The following is a 22,282-nucleotide window of genomic DNA, read 5'->3' on the forward strand; positions in this document are numbered from 1 at the left end:
TTCATCAACAACAGCCCCAAACGATCATTTAAATAGGTCACGTTTCAGATAATGGCCCTTCTTGTGCAATGAACTAGGGCCATAATAAAAATCTATTTTATACAGCACCTTGCATATCGAAACATCTCAAAAAAGCACTGGACATTAAAAAACTACTCAAGTATAGATACAAGCCAATACAAATAAAGTAAAAGCCGATAATAACAATGATAGTGATACTGACACTTTACACAGCATGCAAAATGCAATAAAAGCTAATTATAATGATTCCCCTCACAGTAATAACCAATCAGAATCCAGGAAAAGCCAATTAATAACGACGTTTTCAAGCTGGATTTAAACACACGGACAGTCACAACTGATATAGGTAGGGATAGTATCCCATAGTCTTTGGATATACAGTCTGTTCTATAATACGGTAGTTGCGTACCTCAAGAACACCACGTTTTGGAAAAATCGTGTTATAATAAATAATATATATTATATGGGGTAAAGCGCAGTCCGCAATAACGCGTGAGATGCGTAACACAGGCTGAACAAAGACTAAGGAACGTGGGTAGCATCTAGAAGCATCCAGCAGCATCCCGCCTTGTGTGATGCTACGCCGAGGCAGCCGTTACGACCGCTTATTCCTACTCGCGCGACGTAGTTCCATTCATTCAACCGAGTTAAATCCAGTTCGGATCCGCGTTATACAAAAAATGCGTTCCTTCATACATTCATCATCGCGTTATATCCAATTTGCCAGTTACAGGAGGTATAGGACAACAGACTGCAGCTCAAAATGCTAGCTAAACATATATTTTTTCCATCCAAGACCGGAGTTTATATTTTATTCCTGTGTTATAAGGGTATTACGTTCAGGGGCTAAATGCCAATGTATGGGTCTGATAGCCACGGGAGAGCCTCAGGAGAGAGTTTGTGTCATCTTGCCACCCCCTCCATTGAAGGAGCGCAGACTACAGTGGTGTAAAATGTGGTCCATAGTTTGGGTTGCATGGCCACAATCGTACAGTAGCTTGTTTTTAATGCACTGCTATGTATCTGTATGAGTCTCTATGAATCTCTAGGAATCATAATGGGTCGCTCTGTATCTCCTATGTATCTCTGTGTCTCTATGGGTTTCCGATACGGTTCCACAGTTTGGGTTGCATGGCAACAAGCGCTATGCTGTGGCTTGTGTCATTAATTTTCGGCCCGCTGACGTTCCGATGCGGCGAGCGTTTGTTTTCTGTGCACTACTGCTGGCGCAGCAAGCAGCAACAGCAGCATGGTCACAATACAAATCGGTGGTATTCCGAGGTTTCGCGTCGCGCCGCACGGTGAGTACCTCCGGGCGGACGAGGTGCATGCGGATCCGCTGGTGCTGCAGGTTGGACGAATCCAGCGACACGCGCACGCACACGCGGTCGAACATGTTCAGCGCGATGCCCTCCACGCACAGCGTGGGGCCCTACACAAAACACAAAGACATATCTTAACAGACTGTTGGGGCAAGTGCTGTTGGCGAGGAGCACAGATGAAGGCCGGCACGGCACACAAGGGGGTGGGTCGCCGGCACCATGCCTGGCCGCCTTTGTCTCCCCAGTGGCGATGTTTACACACCGCACCAGGCGTTCAATTGAGTTCCGAGTCAACCTAGGGGAGGCCCAGGACCGGTTCAGATAATCATCACTGGTGTTGACTGTGCGAAGGAATCGAACCCATGTCGCTGGGATCGTAGCGCAGAGCGCTAACCGCTACACTACCGCTGACTGCTCTCTACCAAGTGCCCTGCACACAAGCACGGATTGACGTAAACCCAACGTTATTATTCCAACTATTACTGGGTCACTCAGAAAAGCCTCACTGATTCTCAAAACGTTTGCATTCAAGGTCACTGCTACGTCTTTGTAAAAGGAGGCGAACGATTGATATGTGCTCCCCAAATAAGTAATTTGCATGTAATTTGCCAACCTTGGACCATGATGCTGGCACACGAATAACGTTACAGGATCTTTTAACGTCCACTGTTAAAGCGGATAGCCTGTAAATATTTTACGCTTAATACACACCACAGTATTAACCGGAGAGGCCACCGAGTTTGAAACGCAAACCTCCACAACACACAGCGAATGCAATACCGCTTGGGCCACCTCACCGCGAGCTGAAAACCAGGCATGAGAAGCCGATGGCTGCAATGACCAAACCAACCGAGGGATCGTGATGTGCGGGCCAGCCAAGGAATTTTAAAGCCTTATTTGGCCATCATTAAGGAGTAGATGCAACCCCCCTTAGGTTATATGGAGTGTACAATTGCAGTTAAGAACATACCTAAAATATGGCTGCAAATGTTGACCCTTTTGAGCTTCTGGTCCAAATTAGGCTGTGTGCATTATCCACTTATCCACGCAGAGTGACAATGTAATGCGGCATGCAAGGCATGCTGGAAAGGACTGGATCCAATGGTCACAAATGTGCTTTTTGCCATCTAGAGATCACTTTTTGCATCAACTACTATTTCCCTCATTTGTTTTTATTCTACAAGTACTTTTCTGCCCTTCGAGTTTCTCATTGTTTACAGAAAGCATTAGATTTTCTCTCTAATTCTTCCGGACCTGAGGGATTTTACTGTATTTTTAATGTGATGTCCTCTCCGTGACAATACGGGCTCAGTCATGGCAGTTATTTCCAAAGCATATTTAATTGTGACCGTTTTACATTTGAAACGCATTTACACCATTTAATTCAGTTTCAGTTTATTTTGGTATAGCCCTGTGAGCCATCCGGCTCTAATGTATCCACCGGTGTAACTTCCTCTGTAATAGTCCACACTGCCAAATGGCAAAAAAAACCGGAGCTTCGTATCTCACTGCGTTCTTCCACCTTAAACCAAGTGTCTGTGTGTCTGATAGAAACCTAATCGTAGAGAGATCGTCAGGGGGCTTGGGTCCCAGTGCATTAAGCCAGTCCTGGGTTTAAATGCAGAATTCAGCCGTTTGGGAAATGCCAATGCCTCCCGGTTAAGTGAACACATGCCCTACCTCCTCGTCGAAGGTAACGTTGAGCTTGAGATCTTTGGAGTCAAAGAAAACCGTCCCCTCCAAGCCGTACTTGGGAATGAGCACCACCACGGCGTTCTTGCGCACAAACAGCACGAAGCCCTCTTCGCTCACCACTCCCTTGCTCTTGAAGAACAATTGAGACCACAACAACAACAGCCGTTAATCACCGCTACGTGGCCAAGAGCAGACACACGCGCATCACTTACCAAGCCCATAATTAGTTAACAAAATTTAAGGTAATTTTCCGCATCCCCCCGCTAATTTATTCCAGTTGTGCTATTGGCATCATGTCATGGGGATTATTTTGAGTTCAATCGTGAAGGTACAATGTCAATTGTATTGACTATAATCCTCCATCACCTGACAGAGCCAATCAAATAAAGTTGTAACATCATGGGCAAATGTGCCAAGTGACTAGGTTTTTCAGCAAACACAGAAGAATGCTGAAAAGCAATGTCAAGTGTAGCCAACCAGTACAGCCACGGCACCACCACACGTAAGCGTGTGAATAGAAAACAATTGATTCTTACTACACGCACAATACGATGCCTGCTTTCGTGGCCTTAAAAATGGTTTTCAAGAGACGAATGGACGCATTATCAGGTGCCTAAGCACACGCCGTGCAAGCTCCACGTGGCCCACACTTCCGCCTCCCACCTGCGTGTGGAAAGCTACAGACGAGCGTTGGGCGTACTGCGCCATCTTGTGGCGGTAGTTGAGGTTGTTGCAGAGCTGCTGCTGCTTCTGCTTGTCGGTGAGCGCCGGGTACGTGGGGTCGGCGCCCACGCACACGGCCAGCAGCCGGTGCACAATCACATCCGAGTATCTGTAACGGTACAGGGAGACAACAACAACAACAATATTCACATTTGTTGTAGCCTCTATTTAATATGAAGATTAAATTTACAGTAGATACAGGCTGCGGTATGGCCACGAGATGCCAACGGAGCAGCGGTATTAATCCACCAAGCACCGCGATTCATTCTGGTGGATCTCAGCGGGTTTCACGATCCACCAGAAAGCTACTCAAACAATGACTCAGATGGATTTGACGCTGTGATAGAATACTGTACTCTGGACATACCACGTTCTAGCACCATCTGCTTGTGGAAATTAGCTTTATTAATGTATGAATTTAATTCTTTGTTGAGGATTTTTTTTATTTGTCATCAGATGTAACGCAAATTGCTGCCTGCTCATATCTGTGTTCTTATTTAAGATCCACAACAAAATCGTTAGCGATCCATGGCAGAATTGCAATTCACTTTTGGCCGCCGCTGCAACACGGCAATGGATTCTTGATTCTGCACGTGGAACACTGTCACCCTCCTTGTAGGCGTTGGTGTTCTTTGGATCCTCTAGTTTTTCTCCAACACAAGCCAAACAACCATTTAAGGAATTGGCCAAACTTCCCGTTTATAGGACCTTTTAGAAAAATAAGTCAAAATCTGAATCTTTATCCTGGAGAAATCCGATTCGCGATAAAAGCTCTTTTTGACAGATGTCCAGTAGGTAGATGATAGGAGTGCTAAGAATAGGAAAGGTAAACAAATCACTAAAAGTAAATAATAGAAAAAAGATATACAAGTATGTAGCCAATCGTGCTAATCGGAGGTGTGCCATAATGACAAATTAACATTGCATAAGTACATCAATTAATGAATAAATTCCTAAACTTGGGAAAGGCAGCACAGTCCCAGACCACACCAAGACAACAACATAGTCCCCTCAATAATCGCGAAGGTCGATTTCACGCGTGTGCCTGACGCCAGAGCACGTCACCGTCGAATGGGCAACGTGAAGTGGGTGTAGATGGCGGTGGCGAGCCCGTAGTGGTGGGTGTCGGGATCCATGCTGGAGCAGAAGTAGATGGCCTGCATCATGCAGCGCGTGGCCAGGATGCGCAGCAGAGTGTTGAGGTATGGTGGCGCTCCCGGCACCGCCGCCCGGTCCAGGGACTCGGCCAACGCCTTAGCCGAGTCCACCTGGATCTCGATGTTCTGCACAAAAAAATCGGGCACACCGGCGTTTGTGAGGTGACTATCCCGCACGTGGCTTGTAGTTCAGTGCTGGGGAAGCAGCAAGGGTTGTGGTGTATTGGAAAGAAAACGTTATTCAGCACACTTCCTGTAGGCATTCAGGTTTCCATAACCTGGCTTGCCAGGAGAAGGCAGTACGGCAAGTGGATTAATCTACATCTGGCACAGTGCCTGGCTGCCTTCCAGCGTTGTCTGTGGTTCGTCACACCTTTTGAGTTGTTCTGCCTCTAAGGGCGAGTGGAAACTATACGGCTACATCTCAAGATAAAGGTAAAAGGTGCAGCCCTGCAATTGCTCGCTCAGGCCAATACTGACATCGTTTCAAGACACCTCTGCTTCACAGTAGGGGGTAGCACATTCCCACCCATTTTGAGCATAATGTTCATCACAATAAGTCGACCTGATATTTCAACATTTCAGTGCTGGAATTTATCTAAAATTAAATACAGTACTACATTTATCGTGATGGTTTTTTGTTGCTTTTGTTCAGCTATCATTTGTGGTCAGGGTTTTACTTGGTAAGATAAAAATAGTTTAGTTGTATTTGTATATTTGTTTAAGTTATTTGTTTACCTTTCCAATACTTTGCAATCCTAACGTGTGCTTGTATTGTTTGTTGTTGTAACGTTGTGACCTGCCCCAACTGGACATCTGTGAAAAAAGAGCTTTATAGCTCATCGGATTCTTCCAGTAGAAATATATATTTTGATTCTGATAGAGAGATCTGCACAACAGTCGGATTGCAGTCATGGGAGGTGTCTTGTTGACGAGACTCACTTGAGTTCCTTGGTCTGCAGGTCGATCGGGTCGTGGGTTTCGCTGTCCATGTGGAATCGGACCTCAGGGGATGCCAGAGTCAATGGCCTACGGGTGGAGAAGGGACATGAGCGATTATCATGTCCAGCCAAAACAACACAGAATCTTAATATAAGACACTTCACAAACTCAGATATTTGAGTTGAACATGCACAGCTCGTTAAGTCAATCCACTGCTGGATGAGGGCCACCCCATGTCATGCGGGTCGTGGGGTGGTTTTACCGTACTTAACCGTGGTGGTCAGTACGCGTTGGCAAAGGTGGGGGAGCACAGACATGGGAGCATTAAGTAGAGTAAAACAATTTATGTCACTGCATTGTCCTCTATTGCCCACAATGTAGCCCCGCAGCAGCCTGTAACACTCCGATCTAGAAGGATGTTATTAACCAGGTAAAACCTTAACTTATTTATTGTTGCCTTCATTTCTGCATCTCCAGCTTCTTCAGCCTCCCACTCCCAGCCCCGCTCACTTCCCCCCCCCCCCTGGCATTTTGCCGTGCTCGCCCCTTTAATCCCTCTAGCAGCACCCCACTTCCCCTATCCCACACCCCCTCTCTATCTCTCCCCTCTTGCTCCCCCCCACTCTCTTACCTATATAGCCTCTTGTTACAACAGCCCTTTTTTGCCCACTTCAGCAATTGTTTCTGGCTGTGGTTGTCCCACCTGAAGAAGGACGCTTGTGTTGCGCCCGAAACGTCGTTATTTAATTTAGTTGTTATTTTATTTTATAGTTTTACATACGTGACTTTACTGAAAAAAACAAAGAGTATGAATCCTGTAACACTTCTTTGTGCATGGTATTCACCCAAGCCTCATGCATCATGGGGTCAAAAAAAGCTACAGGTGCAGCCTTGCAATTGTTTGCTCAAGCCACTGCTGGAAGAAGGGGGCTCCCATAAGAGGGGGCCCCTCTAGAGATACACCCTTTTACAGTCCCTCTCAATGTATTTTAGCCTACTCTTCCACGCTGGCCGGATGTCTTAGAAGACACGGGAGTAACCACACTTTACCGCGCCACAGGCGACCTGCCGATCGACTAAATGTGGTGCACCCATTAATACTGCTCAGCGCTCCAGAGGCGGTGGAGGGGATGAGGATCTTGACAATGAGTTACCCGTTTTGAATGCGCCTCTGCTTGAGGATCTTGGCCAGGGAGTGGAGGCCACGCAAGCTGCTGGTGACTGGGTCCTTCCGCCCGGCGTCGTCCATCATTAGCTGAGCCTCTGCGTATGTCAGAGACGCCTGCGGGGATACGATGAACACACCACGGGTGAACCATGGGGTCCTCGCAATTACACAATGCCCACGCCTGATCCAAGCCCAAGCCAGAACTCAACAGATGTCTACGTGGCTCCCGATGACCACTGAGGGTTACGCTCACCCAAAGACAGCAAAATTGATATTTTTTGAATTCTCAAAGCTGGAATTTAACCAAATTTAGTGCAATGTAATTTGGTGGTCTTTTGTGCAGTGAGTTTAACACGTAGGCTTTCGTGACCAATATCATCCATAATACAGGTTTTTTTGGGTTAGATTGTGTAAATACATAAATATGTCGTTAAACCCGCCACCACCCCACAGTGGACTAGTAAGGGTTGTCACATAAACAGAACGTGGCCAATTCGTCACTGGTACAACACACCGGTGTGCTGTACTCGTGACGAATTGGTATGTTCTGTGTTTTGTGCAGTGATTGTTGACTGGACAGAGACCATCAACTCACTACTTTCATGTCCTACCTCGCACCTCCGATTAGCACAGTTGGCTACGTACGGTGCAAAAGAAGTTCAACATACATACTACCACTTGTGAACCCGGTTCATCTCGCTACACTTGTGAACCCAGAGGTGCAAGCTCAACGCTCTGACCTCTCAGCCATCCGGAAACCTCAACTGCACTAACATAGCAAGGCACCGATACAATACACGTGAAAGCAAACGAGAGTTTTACAAAAACTGAACGTCTGTGGGGGGGAAATCACCTTGGAATTGATGATGCTCTTGGTAAAACGTGTGCTCACGATCTCAGCCTTTGGAGTCATCTCCCATATGCACGAGAACGCCAGCCTGCACGCGCACAGCACATGCACCGTCGCCATTCACCGTCGAGTGGCGGAGTCGTCGTCATTGGAGTGGTGCAGGGTGTTCACTCAGGAAAGCCTCGCAAAGTCTCGAGACTCTTTTTCAGGAGGGTCTTGCCAAGTTTTTGGTAGTCGAGTCATTCTTTCAGCAGTGGGATGTTTGACCAAATACCGGTTTGGGTTGTTACAAATTACTCAACTGAAATATATATGTAGCAACCATTGTTCGACTACAAAAGCTTTGCAGTACCCTACCGAAGTTATGAGATTCAGTGAGGCTTTTCTTGGTTAAGGATCATAGTAGTAATAACACGTTTATGTTAGCGATGAGAGGAAACCTGATAACCTGGAGTCAACCCATGCTAAATAGGGGGAGAACATACAAAAGCTACATGGAAAGGCAACCAAGTCGGGCATCAATCCTAGGCCATTCTTGCTGTGAGACACGTGTTACCATTGTGCCATCCTGGTTTGGCTGCTTATGTATGTACACATGCTAGTGTGGATCTGTACAATGACACTTTAACAGTGCCACGCATCATGGGATTACATGTGCACCTGGCAACAACGCACGTTAGCTGCTGAATATGGGTTGCAATGTGCGCACTCGCGAGTTAACAGTTGTTGGTGCATCTCACCGGTCGACGTTGGATCTCAAGGAACACAGGTTTGAGCTCAATAACTCTGGCACCATATCAATCCTCTGCAGGCGCACAAACACAAACGCAACAACTTCTCTGTCAATAAACACAATCTGGCAAATACATATGCACCAACTCAACGAGTGTTTTGCAAGCAAACCCACACATGATTAAGTCACCTGCAGGTAACTGTTCAGCAAGGAGATGTTTTCGCGAATGCCAGTAAAGATTGTATGGGTTTTATTTAGAGGAAATCTGATGAATCCAGAGGAAACCCATTCACTAACAGGGGGGAGAACAAACAAAATTGCAAGCAAAAAGGCACAAGAGTTGAGTAATCAAACCCAGCGTCTCCTTGCTGCAAGGCACGAGTGTTACCACTGCGCCGATAGCCTGCCGCTCATGATGTCACGGTACATCATATGATAAGAAATCCGCAAAAATCAACTCGTTTAAAACATCATGAGATATATTTAGCATTGTTGTTGCACATTTTTTTATTCTAATTCATTTTTAAGTTATCGTTATTCATACGGGAAGTACTGAAAAGCACACAAAAAAATGTGGTGAAAATGTCAAATACAATTACAGTTGTGGGGAAACTGGTACCGCGATGATCGTTACATCATAATATTTTACATCATGTCGTAAAGTTAAGAATGAAAAGATGAAATCGGCAGGTCGTAAAACACTTGATATTGTGGCAAGAAGAAATCCACATCTCACCTTCTCACACAGGTAAACTGTGGTACCACGCAGAGATGCCTCCTCATCCAAGGCATTCCCCGGCCGGATAAAGTAGCTCACATCGGCGATGTGTACCCCAACCTAGAACACACATTAATACACCGTCACCACCCTCACATGCATGGATGTGTAATGACAGGGTGATACCTGCCGGCCTGTAAGGGTAATTAAGGTTATAGCTGCATTACATAATGCCTTATTATGAAGGGGCGTATCTGGGGTAAAGGTCAACGGCGGAGTCAGTCGAGAAGCTCCGGGAACCATCCCGAAGGGCCTAGAAGGTTCTAGAAAGGGAGCGTGGCCAGAGGTGGAGCTTGGCCACTCCAGGCAGATATAAAGAGCACCGAATCAGAACTTCGGGGCTGTTAGCGTGGGGTCTGGGTCCTGGTTGCGTCGCTACCGTCATCATCTCTTCGTCTTCGACCACGTGGCTGGTTCTTCTGCAAGAGCAGCTCTGTCTCCGCCGCTATGCTCGTTAACCAGCCAGCGTAGCTACGCAGGACGCAGATGGGCTGCGTGTTTGTACAGCCTAGGTGTAGCCGCGTTACGAAGTGCATCGCCCTGTGTGCTTTTAATAAATAAGACGCCTTCTACTAGACGTCTGTCGGAAGTCGCTCACTCCACATGCATGCATAACCTCCACCATAGCCACTCCAACCAAAGCAGAATAATGTGAAATGAAATGCACACCCATTACTACCTGGTGCATTCATTGTGAACCAGGCATTCGGCCAGTGACGTGGACACTTAGGCCAGTGGGGTCTTAGCCATGGCTTGGCTCAGGCTTGGCTCTCGCGCAACATGCATTGAGATTATTTCTATTATTTTGGCTGCTATAAATGTCCAAATGATGGGCCACTTTGTTGAGCTATTCATTTGTGGCCAGGTCACTAATCAAAAATAAATCAATACCTCAGTGGGCTTTGCCTGGTAGGATGGGGATGGTTTCGTTGTATTTTTTTGTGTTTGGGTTATTTGTTTATCTTTCTTGTACTTTGCACTACTATTATGTTTTTGTACTGTTTGTTGTTGTAACGTTCTTACCCGCCTCTGCTGGACATGTGAAAAATAGCTTTATAGCTCATCGGATTCCTCCAGTATAAATATTATGATTATAATTCTCAATAATCCACATCAAAGCAACGCTTAAAACCCGAACTGCCTCTAAGCATGGTTCCAGCCCTGAGCCTCTGTGTCTCTTGTGCCTCCTCGTATATCTCTGCATGCTCCCAGCCACGCTCAGAATTTCCGTGAGCTAAGCCTGAGCCAAGGCACAGCTGAGCCACTCATGCTTCTTTGGAGGCAACGGAGCAGATCAAGCCAGAACCGAGCCATGTTGAAGTCAGTCCTGAGCCGAGCAGAGACCAAGAATACGGGCACTAAGGCAACAATGTTTGGAAACTTAATAACAGGAATATTGTCCACCCCTTTGTCAATCCACTGCAGGATGAGGGCTTCTCCATGCCGTAATGGGTCGCGATTGTCATTTGACCTTGCTTTATTACGATGGTCAATGCATGTGGTGAAGGGGAGAACTTGGGCAGTTTTTTTAGATATCACTCTGTACCGGTGTTAGCCATGACTGGAACTAAACCAGCTTGACAGGATGAATGTGCAGTGCACTTATCATTGTGCCACTAAACTCCCCTTGTCACCTCCGCTAGCATTGACAAAACCATGAAAGGAATAGGCACGAATTACCGCGACCGTGACCACGATTACCACCACCAAATGAATACCTCGGTGTTCCCATTGTCGAGCGGTTTGCAGTGTAGGGCATCGTCGATGTCTGTGCAGCCTGGAGGATCCACACTGCAGATGGACAACGCACGGAGGTCCTCCCTGCCAGCCTGGTCCTTGTACGGGACACACACAGCACCAGGTTCAACAAAACGCTGCCTTACAACAAACAAAACACAGGGTGAGCCATACATGGGTAAACCAACTTCATTCTAATGGCGTTCTATCTTCTCAATAGGCGACTGAATATTTTCAAAGTACAGTCCGTTCTCCTATAACTCTGCGTGTTTTCATATCGTGAATTAGATATAATGCGATGAATGCATTAGGGAACACATTTTTTTCATAACATGGATGCGAATTGGATAAAAGGCGATCGAGTGAACAGAACTGCGTTGTGCGAGGCAGAATAAGCGGTTGTACGGTTGCCTCGGTGTAGCATCACACAAGGCGGGATGCTTCTGGATGCTTCTAGATGCTACTCACGTACCCAAAGTCTTTGTTAAGCCTGCGTACGCATCTCACGTGTTATCGCGGACTGTGCTTTACCCTATATTATTTATTATGCGATTTTTCCACAATTCGGTGTTCTTCAGGAACGCAAGTACAGCGTTATAGGAAAAAAGTTTGTAGTCCCCTTGCTCCATTCATTTCTGTACTGGACCATCTCCACGGCTACTGCAGAGTCCTCCACATCCTGGCTCACCACTTTGATCCGCATCTCTCGAGGCCTGCCTCTCGGGTCTCCGCCCTGGTGCTTCCATAAGTCCGTCGCCTTCCTTCCTCCGATGTGAATTTCCTCTCTTCTTACGATGATGTGTCCGAGCCATCGACTTTCTTTCAGGTCGACGGCTTTTCTATATACGGTCTGCGGTAAAGATGTAGAGCCCCGTGGCTTCTCGTTCATGCCAGTGCAGTGGAAGGACCTCGACTGGAGGGAGAGCTCCAGAGAGGCCCTCTAGAAGGTATTCTACGCAGGCCAAACATCTTGAAACTATTGAGGTTTGACAGCACGATGATGATGATGGGGGGTGTTTTCGCATTTGTCTATTGTCGGGGGCCACACGTCATGGGCCACACCAAAGGCCACCCAGAGGCTACGAGTGGCCCGTGGGCCTTGTAATAAAGAACATTTAAGTAAAGGATTCTCACATGCACGACCAAACACACCAACACACCGCAGGCGTAAGAATTGAACTCAATCGATGAATTGACATATCGTCACACGTCTCATGCGTACCTCTGCTGTGATGCTGAACGTGGGAGGGGACAGGCATGCAAGTACGGCCTGGCTGAAGGGCTGGTGTGGCACGTCGTGCTCCAGCAGCAGCACCTCTGTCTCCGTCTCCTTATCCCCACATTCGCCCAGAGAGCGCGCAAAATGGCCCTGCACAAGCACACCGACGATTAGCACGGTTGTCTACGTATGGTACGGAAGAAGTTCAACATGCATATGCACATACGTGGCCAATCGTCACCGGTATCCCTTTTCCAATGATACATTGGAACCCAGACGGCGCAGATCTCTCGAGGTGTCTGTGGTCACCCACTGGCTTTTTGCCGTGTCGAACCGGAACCAAACCGTGATATGCTGGCCCCACAAGGCATCCAAATCTATCCGGGGGCCGAGCAGGGCCAGGGGCGGGGCTAGCGACACGTTAATTGGGTGACGGCAGTCGGTACACCACGGGGACGTGGCACCACAGCGTCATCTGCACGTGCCTAGACTTGTTCAAAGCATTGACCGTTCATGGCATGGATCCGCTTTTGCAGTGAATAAACAACCTGCAGCCTACTAAACCGTGCCAGCCATGGTGCCGCTCGGTTGTGCAGTGGCAAATAGGTATGAAAAGCACAACCACAATGCCAACCTTGTACCTAACGTTCATGATGTAGAATATTAACCGGCATCTGTTTAAACAAAGATACAACCCAAATAATCCATCTTAACAATATATTTAGCTTTTCCCCAATTTTTTTTCTCATTGTGTTAATGGTATCACACAAGACAAGCAATCTATACCACCCTTCGTGGTCAAGGACGACCCACAGGAGCACACATAACAGAGCTACTTCTAAGATCCAATGAAGTGAAATGCGGTCCAAATTGTAGGGGGGCAGTGCTTTTCCAACCACTCTGCCAATCAAAGTAATGTTCATCACATGGCAGTCAAAAGCAGTAGTTTTCTCAGAGATGGAAATTAAACAATCGAAGTGCACGACCAAATTTAATATCGTTTTTGGTGCAGTTATTGGTGACTGGGCTGAGACTATCAACTTACAACACCTTAATAACCTAGGTTGAATCACAGGTGAGTTTGCCATGCTTTCAAACAAAAAAATCACAGTGGTGCCAGCTCATCCACCCTGACTTCCAATTCACCGTGTCACCGTTCGTGGTTTGGGTTCGACGGCTGTATTGCATACAGAGACGCGTGGCCGTGCGTCAAGAGACAGAAGGATAAGCCCGACGATGCCGACCACGGGACGGACGGGTGAGGTGTCACGGCGTGCGGGGCGTCACGGTGCAGTCGTACGTTCGGGTAGCGGGAGTGTCGCAGCCAGCCATCGATGGCCACCATGATGCGGTGGGCCTGCAGGGACGCTGCTTGTCTTGTCTCCACCCGCACTCGTGGCATGCGACGGTCCGCGGGCGTGAACAGGTGGCGGGTGGCCTGCAACACGCACAAAGAGCCCCCAGTAAGGCATTCAACAAACTGTTTGGGCGAGTGCCGTCAGCACACACCTATTCAAGCTGGTACGGCAAACGACGGGGTGGGTACGGCCAGCACCATGCCCGACCGCCTTTGTCTCCACAGCGCTGATGTTTACATGCCACATCAGATACTCATTTATGGCCGAGTCGACCTAGGGAAGGGCCCAAGACAGGTTCAGACATTTGCCGCTGTTTATTGGTTATGAGCGATAAATATAATCCAACTCGGGTCCCAGGATTCGTAGCGCAGCGCGCTAACCGCTACATTACCGCTCCCCACACGTACACACACACATGCAGATCAGCCCACCTCCTTGATTGGGCTGGGCATGAGGATGCCGCACAGCGGCCTCGAGTTCCGCTTGATGATGCCGACCACTTTGCCAGTGGGCCGACGCATCTTCCCACTTTCGGCTTTCAGCTGGAGACCAAAACAAAGGACAAACATCGTGTTGCGTAATCTAAGCAAGAGCGACGACAGCAGCAGCAGCAGCTGGGATAGCACCGGGAGATGACAACGCAAACTCAAATGAGCACTCACCACAGTAGCGTCTCTCTCACACACTGAAATAATGAAATAACTATTTTTTTACCAGCTCACTGCATAACACAATACAATTTGGCTTGAAGGGGAAGGAGCAATCCAAAACAATAGCGCTTAACCTGCGGATGTGGTTTCATGCTGTGTCTCATCAATGCCAATAATGAGACTGACGCTTTGTTAAAATGACAAAAGATCACAGTGAGGAGTCCTCCGTAAATATTGATAAGTTAAAACAGTTCTGGCGATTGATAGAATCAACCGGAACACGCCCATCAGACACCACATGTTTAAAAAAAAACCGCGTAGGCTTTTGCGACCAATATTATCTACAACAAAGGTTACCCTCCCATCTAATTCACAATTTGATGCTTAATCTCTCGATTCTTTATGATTTCACTTGCAATTGTGATTGACATTTTCTCTTACCTGCTTAGCACATCAGTCACCCTATATGTGTTTAATGTTTACGTAACGTTTTTTCTAAGTATAACCGTGCAATGATCAGTCTATAAATAATCTGCCCAAGCCAACTTGCACTATATGCGATTTAATATCTAACACTTATTTATGTTTGTGAAATATTGTCGACTTTTCATAAACCACGGTTGTTTTTGTGCCAATTTCAATTAACTTCTTGCTGTACTTTATTATGTTTTGCATTTTGTCACTGTGGTATGTATGCATGTAAAACTTATTTCGCACCGTACACAGCCAACCATGCTAAAAAGAGGTGCGTGGCAAGGACTACAATCTAAATACAAAAAGCAGTACTAAAGAAATTAGTTTTCAATATAGAGGCCACCCTGTGACCCAGCTCAGACCGTGGAAGCGACGCCGTGTTGAGCCTGGATATGCATAACAGGTGGTATAGGCTCTGCGCCAAAATGGCTGGCAGCAGAGCGCAGTACAGCAAAATGAACTGTTGCCCTGTCCTTCTATGCTCCTGATCTATGCCCCCCGCCCCTTCACCAACCCGCACCGAAGTATGGTCAAATAACCCCTACGTACATACAAAAATAGTACGAAATGATTAGCACTCCTGACTTGATTTTGAAGTAATGTAATGTAAAGTCATTTAATAAACGCAAAATCAAGCTAACAGCATCTCTAATGTGGATTGTTGTCTGGTCACACGGTGTTCATTATGTTTAAGGTCTCTCTTGAAGTGGTTGAGTGTTGTTATTCTTTGTTTAAACTATATTAAAACTATTTAAAAACTATAAACTAAATAACTTTACCAGGTAAGGACCCTGAGAGCTATATAGCTCTTTTTAAGTGACCTGGCCACAAATGATCGTTCAATGAAGTATCTTATCACATTTGAAATTGATAGCAGCCAAATACTCTAAGTGCATGTCAGATTGTAACTGTGCAGGGAAAAGTCGGAGGACCTGGAGAAAAATCCATGCGACCACGGGGAGAGAGACACGCACACTGCAGGTGTCTGGGTTTGATTTTGGTTCGGCAGTGTTGACGCTCCACTCACCACATCCTCCTCATTCTCTTCTGCAACGTCCCCTGCGACGCCCTCATCGTGCAGGACCAGCGAGGAGGGGGCAACCCAGCGCTCCTCGGGCAACATCTCCACGCACACGATGTCGTCGTGCATCGCGCGGTATAAATGCTGCAGCCCCTGGATCAACACCTGCACGGAGACAATAAAGATCCCCCGTATAGCCTTAACAGACCGCTGGGCCAAGTGCTGTTAGAGAGCAGCATATACAGTAAAACCTTAGATTGCGAATAACTTGGTCTGCGAGTGTTTTACAAGACGAGCAAAATTTATAATAAATATTAATTTGATAAACGAGCGAGGGTCTTGCAATACGAGCAGCTTTGTACTGCCGAGCGTCACGTGATCACAACTGATATACGAGTGCTTTGATATACGAGTGCTTTGGATTACAAACACGTTTCCAGAACGAATTATGCTCGCAATCCAAGGTTTTACTGTACGAGAGTTTTAATACCACGAATAAACAATTTAAAATGTAGGACTATTAGCCCATGAATCTTCCTAAACCAATGTTTTTCAGTAACATATGTTCAAGCAGGGCAATTTCTGGACTGGGTTTTTTTTCCAACAAAGGGCCAATGTACCTAATTGTTATTTAACGTTACATTTTGGAGGTGGAAATAGACCATTCATTTTATACTCTTTGGTTCTATTGGGTAAAGTCACGTAGGTGAAAATAAAATAACAAAAAATCACAACGTTTCGGCCACAACACAAGCGGCCTTCATCAGGTGAAGGGACGAGCCTGCCTGTAGAACAGCGCTGGAGTGGAAGAAGCCACGCTTAGATCACGACATTTAACCTGTGTGAGAAGAAGAAAAAGACCACGCGCTTTGACAAAGGAGTTAGCATATAATTTAGCATTGAAATGGCTCATTCAAATAGCTAAGTTAAAGTATACACATCCGCAGAGGTGCCCGTTGACAAAGGAATTAGCATCGAATTTAGCATTGAAATAGCTGAGTGATTAGCTAGTAACTGGTCACAGAAATAGCTATGTTAAAGTTAGAGTATATACATTCACCGAGGCACCTAGTACTCATCAAACAGGAGAATTTAGCGAAACACAACCACGCTCAGACATCGGACCTGTGTGCGAGCCTACAAGGTGTTCTGACAAAGAGATTAGCATAAAAATTAGCATTTGATTGGCGGATTTTAGGAAAGAGGTGGTGTACGTGCCGGTGGACTTGCAGTTTGGCGCGGGGGGGGGGGAAAGGGGGGAGGGGGATTTTACCTATTGATGGTGTGAAAATGGGAATTTATAAGAGCTGCGAAAGTTTGGGGTACCACTACTCGAAAAATATACTGTACCATTGAAATTAGTTTAATGTTTAGTTCGATTTAGAACATCTTTCCAATGGTTGCTTAATTTTGAAACCATCCTCTCGGTTGAAATTGTGTCTGTGTTTGTAGATCTGAATTGCTTCATGAACAAATCTCTGATAAAAGCCCGTGGGTTTGCAAAGAACCTTGGTATCGGAAAAAAATATATCGTGATCCCCCACAGCGTTGTAACAGTGATCAGCCACGGCAGAAGAATTCGTTTTGCCGTGTTTCAAATCTGCTTTGTGCTCGCGAATTCGGTCAGAGACATGTCGCTTTGTCTCACCGATGTAGCAATCACCGCAGGTACAACTCAATTTGTAAACCCCGGGGTACTGTAAATCAGGAATGACATCCTTCACGGATGGGATCAGCTTCTTTGGTTCTTTCGGTAAAGTCACGTAGAATGAGAATAAAATAATAAATTGATAAAATAAAATAACACAATAATATTCTCACGACGTTTCGGCCACAACACAAGCGGCCTTCATCAGGTGAAGGGACGAGACTGTCTGGTAGGACAGCGCTGGAGTGAAAGAGCCACGTTCAGATCACGGCCTTTAAGCTGTGTGAGAGGAACAAAGCGCCTTGACAAAGGAATTAGCATATAGTTTAGCATTGAAATGGCTGAATGATTAGCTTGTGACTGGTCACAGAAATAGTTATGTTAAAAGTTAAAGCATACACATCCGCAGAGGCACCCCTTGACAATGGAATTAGCATAGAATTTAGCATTGAAATAGCTGAGTGATTAGCTTGTAACTGCTCACAGAAATAGCTACGTTAAAGTCAGACCATACACATTCACCGAGGCACTTAGTACAAATCAAACAGGAGAATTTAGCATTGAAATAACTAGGCGAATTTAGCATTGAAATAACTGAGTGATTGGCTAGTGACTGGTCACAGAAATGACTATGTTGAAGTCAAGGCCTACACATCTGAGCTATTCACAGTACTATATAGTGAACCAATAAAAACTAAAATATAAATTACCTTAATGTTATCAATAAACTCTATATTCTCCAATCAGCTAAGCTACCAACAATAAGTCGTTATATATCACAATGCTATATGGCGAAAAAATGGGTGGATTCTTACCCTCAACTTTAGCACCACGGATAGCTACGGGCCCCGTTCAGACGGACGAGTTCGTCCATGGTCGGAACAGAGGAGGGGGAGAGAGACAGCTGCGAGGCCCTAGTATACTCCATGTTGTAAAACCATACCATTAACCGTGGTGTGAGAGGTATTAAGAGGCAATGCTGGCGAAAGAGCTGCGGTCTGAAGGTCATCGTAAAATCTTCTTTGGTTCTTTCGGTAAAGTCACGTAGAATGATAATAAAATAATAAATTGATAAAATAAAATAACACAATAATATTCTCACGACGTTTCGGCCACAACACAAGCGGCCTTCATCAGGTGAAGGGGGCGAGACTGTCCTACCAGACAGGACAGTCTCGAGAATATTATTGTGTTATTTTATTTTATCAATTTATTATTTTATTATCATTCTACGTGACTTTACCGAAAGAACCAAAGAAGATGAATCATTGCAGTCACGAAAGCTTTAAATCGAAAAAAGTCATCGTAAAAATACAATTAATTAAGATCACGAATTTTGTGTACTGTATTGAACCAGACCTGGATCTTGTGTTTGTTTAGAATTTTGGAAATCTTTTTAGTAACGCCTGCGATATATGGAAGTGTGATGGTTTGACCGGAGTATCAAGTGGTTGTTTCTGTATGGAGGGAGAGACAGCTTGGCGGATGGTACGGTCAGAGTAACCATTCCTTTTGAGGGTCAGGTGTACATGTTTTAATGCATTGGTCAGGTGGTGTTGGTCCGAAATGCAATGAGCCCTATGGAATAAAGTTTTGATGAGAGAATTATTTTGGGCTGGGTGGTGGTGGGAATCAGGTTTCAAGTAGGAATCTGTGTGGGTGGGTTTCCTGTAGACAGAATGCCCCAATGAGCCATCAGGTCTCCTCTCAAACAGAACATCCCCCTCCCCCCTTCCGCCCCCCCCCCGCGCCAAACTGCAAGTCCACCGGCACGTACACCACCTCTTTCCTAAAATCCGCCAATCAAATGCTAATTTTTATGCTAATCTCTTTGTCAGAACACCTTGTAGGCTCGCACACAGGTCCGATGTCTGAGCGTGGTTGTGTTTCGCTAAATTCTCCTGTTTGATGAGTACTAGGTGCCTCGGTGAATGTATATACTCTAACTTTAACATAGCTATTTCTGTGACCAGTTACTAGCTAATCACTCAGCTATTTCAATGCTAAATTCGATGCTAATTCCTTTGTCAACGGGCACCTCTGCGGATGTGTATACTTTAACTTAGCTATTTCAATGAGCCATTTCAATGCTAAACTATATGCTAATTCCTTTGTCAAAGCGCGTGGTCTTTTTCTTCTTCTCACACAGCTTAAATGTCGTGATCTAAGCGTGGCTACTTCCACTCCAGCGCTGTTCTCCAGACAGGCTCGTCCCTTCACCTGATGAAGGCCACTTGTGTTGTGGCCGAAACGTCGTGATTTTTTGTTATTTTATTTTCACCTACGTGACTTTACCCAATAGAACCAAAGAGTATGGATCCTAGCAGTCACGAAAGCTTTAAATCTAGAACCATTCATTTTGTTAACAAAGTAGTCACAACCATCATTAGACCTCCTTTGCCAGTACCAAAATATAATAGGATTTTCCCCTTTTTTCTGGCAACAAAACTGAAACCTTTTACGAGGAATCATGTGTGCATTAACCACAATACTTGTGGTGAAAATGCAAACAAAAACACACTGATAATATTTGCAATATATGCGTACGCCTTTTGGCGTCCTCTGGTCTCGCACCAATTGGGTCGAGGCTCAAAAGAAAGCCGTCCCTGGTGTGGACCAATCAGTCTCAAGGACAATGTATATATTATCATAGAGTGTTTTTTGTTTGCATTTTGACCACAAGTATTGTGGTTAATGCACACATGATTCCTTGTAAAAGGTTTCAGTTTTGTTGCCAGAAAAAAAGGGAAAAACCCTATTATTAAAGTAGTCACAATTAACGTATATACTGTGGTTGTGGTGGCGTAGCTATCGAGTGTGCAGGCAGTGCAACTGCACCAGGACCCACAGGCCGGAGGGGCAGGAGCCAGGCTACGACACCTACGTAGGGTGCAAAACACGTTCAAAATACAAATATTTTAGCCCAGTAGCTCTTAACCTTTACTGCAGCCTTGCAGTAAAGGTTAAGAGCTACTGCTCATGCCAAGAAGGCTATGCCACTGCTTCATTATAAATTTGTTTTTAAAACTCACACAGATACGATCGAACAGCATTGTTCCTTCCAGACGCAGGCTTGTGAAACGTGTACCTCTTTATCACTGTCACCGTCCCCTCGCACCCTCAGAGTCCCCTCCAGGTAATTCTCACGACTCGCAAGGAAGGTTCCCTGGACAAACCGGCCGGAGCGCACACCTTGCTGCAGCTGGGACAGCGGGAGACGTTCGGGGAAGATTACCCGGGACTCCACCACATCCTGCACACGTACACAGCACACGCACGGCACATGCACGCGTCAACAACAATTTTGCAACCGCCATCACGTAACGAGACGAAGGATCCAGTCTGATTTATCTCAGAGCAGTACGGCCATCCGTGTTAGAGAACGTTCCACAAAAGCGGATATCATAGAGCTACCTCTAGAGTTTCACCCTTCCGTCTCTGCTTTTTGCTAAATATGCCACGTTATGAATCTAGGATTTATTTGATTGATTGACCATTGCTGGTGAGGATGAGACGTTCTAAAAGGGAGCTGTTTAACACGTATTCTATCGCGACCAATATCCATAATAAAGGTTTTTTGGGTAAGAGCGCGTAAATGTGTGTAGTTAACCAGGTACAGCCAATTAGTAAGGTTTGTTACGTAAAACAAAACGTGTCAATTAGTTACTACTGCAGCACGCCAGTGTATTGGAGAGTAAACCCACAACACTTACAAATCGAGTATATCGTTTCCCTGGCGATTACAACCAGCGAAACGTCGTACTCAGCGCAAGGCAAGTGTCCCTTTCTTCAGTGAGGCAGCTGGATGCAACGCGGAAGTGAGGGGTCGGACAAGGGTACAGGCCCGCACCAAAAATATGAGGGGGGGCAGAGCTGATGCACGCATACGGAGTCTCACCTGCTCCGAGGCCAGTGCCAGACGGTCAATCAACTCAGGGTTGTCCAGCAAGCTGCGCACGTATTCCTCCACTGGGGGTACACAGACACGCGCAGATAAACGCAGACATTATAATTGGCGACACGCTTTACCGGACGATTTAGAGTGCCACCCAAAATGTAAATTTGTTACTTTTCAAGTCATGGCTGCTAGATTTATTAATATTCCTGTTTAACTGAAGCACTGTTTAACAAGAGGCACTACAGACTTGATTCAAAGCTTTCGTGACTGCAGGAATTACTCTTTGTTTTTTTCGGTAAAGTCACGTAAAAATAAGAAATAATAAAATAACATAATAGCGTACGACGTTTCGGTTGCAACACAAGCAGCCATCATCAGGTACAGAAGAGCTAAATTTACGAGAGAGAGGAAACATAACCCCAGATGTATATACAGACACAAGTAGGGTGGAACTAACACAGATACAACAGGGGACACAGAGAGAGAAGCATACCAAACAAACAGGGTTTAGCAACATTTGGAAACCATATAAAGCAACACAGACGGTCGGTCAAAACACAATTAATGCATAGTTTGGTTGATTACGCTATTTCAAAGATTGCTAAATTGCAAGTTAAGTATGAAATTTAAAATACAGACCGCGCACACACACATAGACATCCAAGTAGAGCGAACCAGCACAGACACGCACACAGTGAAGTCGCCTTAAATAGGCAGAGAAGGTAAGGCTGAGAGACAATGGGACAATTTAGCATGAGGTATGCATGGAGCAAAGGGGGTGCAGCAGCACACACTCGAAAACACCAAGGCCCACACACAGGCAGAGACAGCACAGAGACACAAATCCAAGCCAAGAAACAAAGGCAGATACACAAGCAGAGACAACAC

The sequence above is a fragment of the Petromyzon marinus genome, chromosome 16 (assembly GCF_048934315.1).
Source record: "Petromyzon marinus isolate PM22_M1 ecotype Great Lakes invasive population chromosome 16, UKy_Petmar_22M1.pri1.0, whole genome shotgun sequence".
NCBI lineage: Eukaryota > Metazoa > Chordata > Hyperoartia > Petromyzontiformes > Petromyzontidae > Petromyzon > Petromyzon marinus.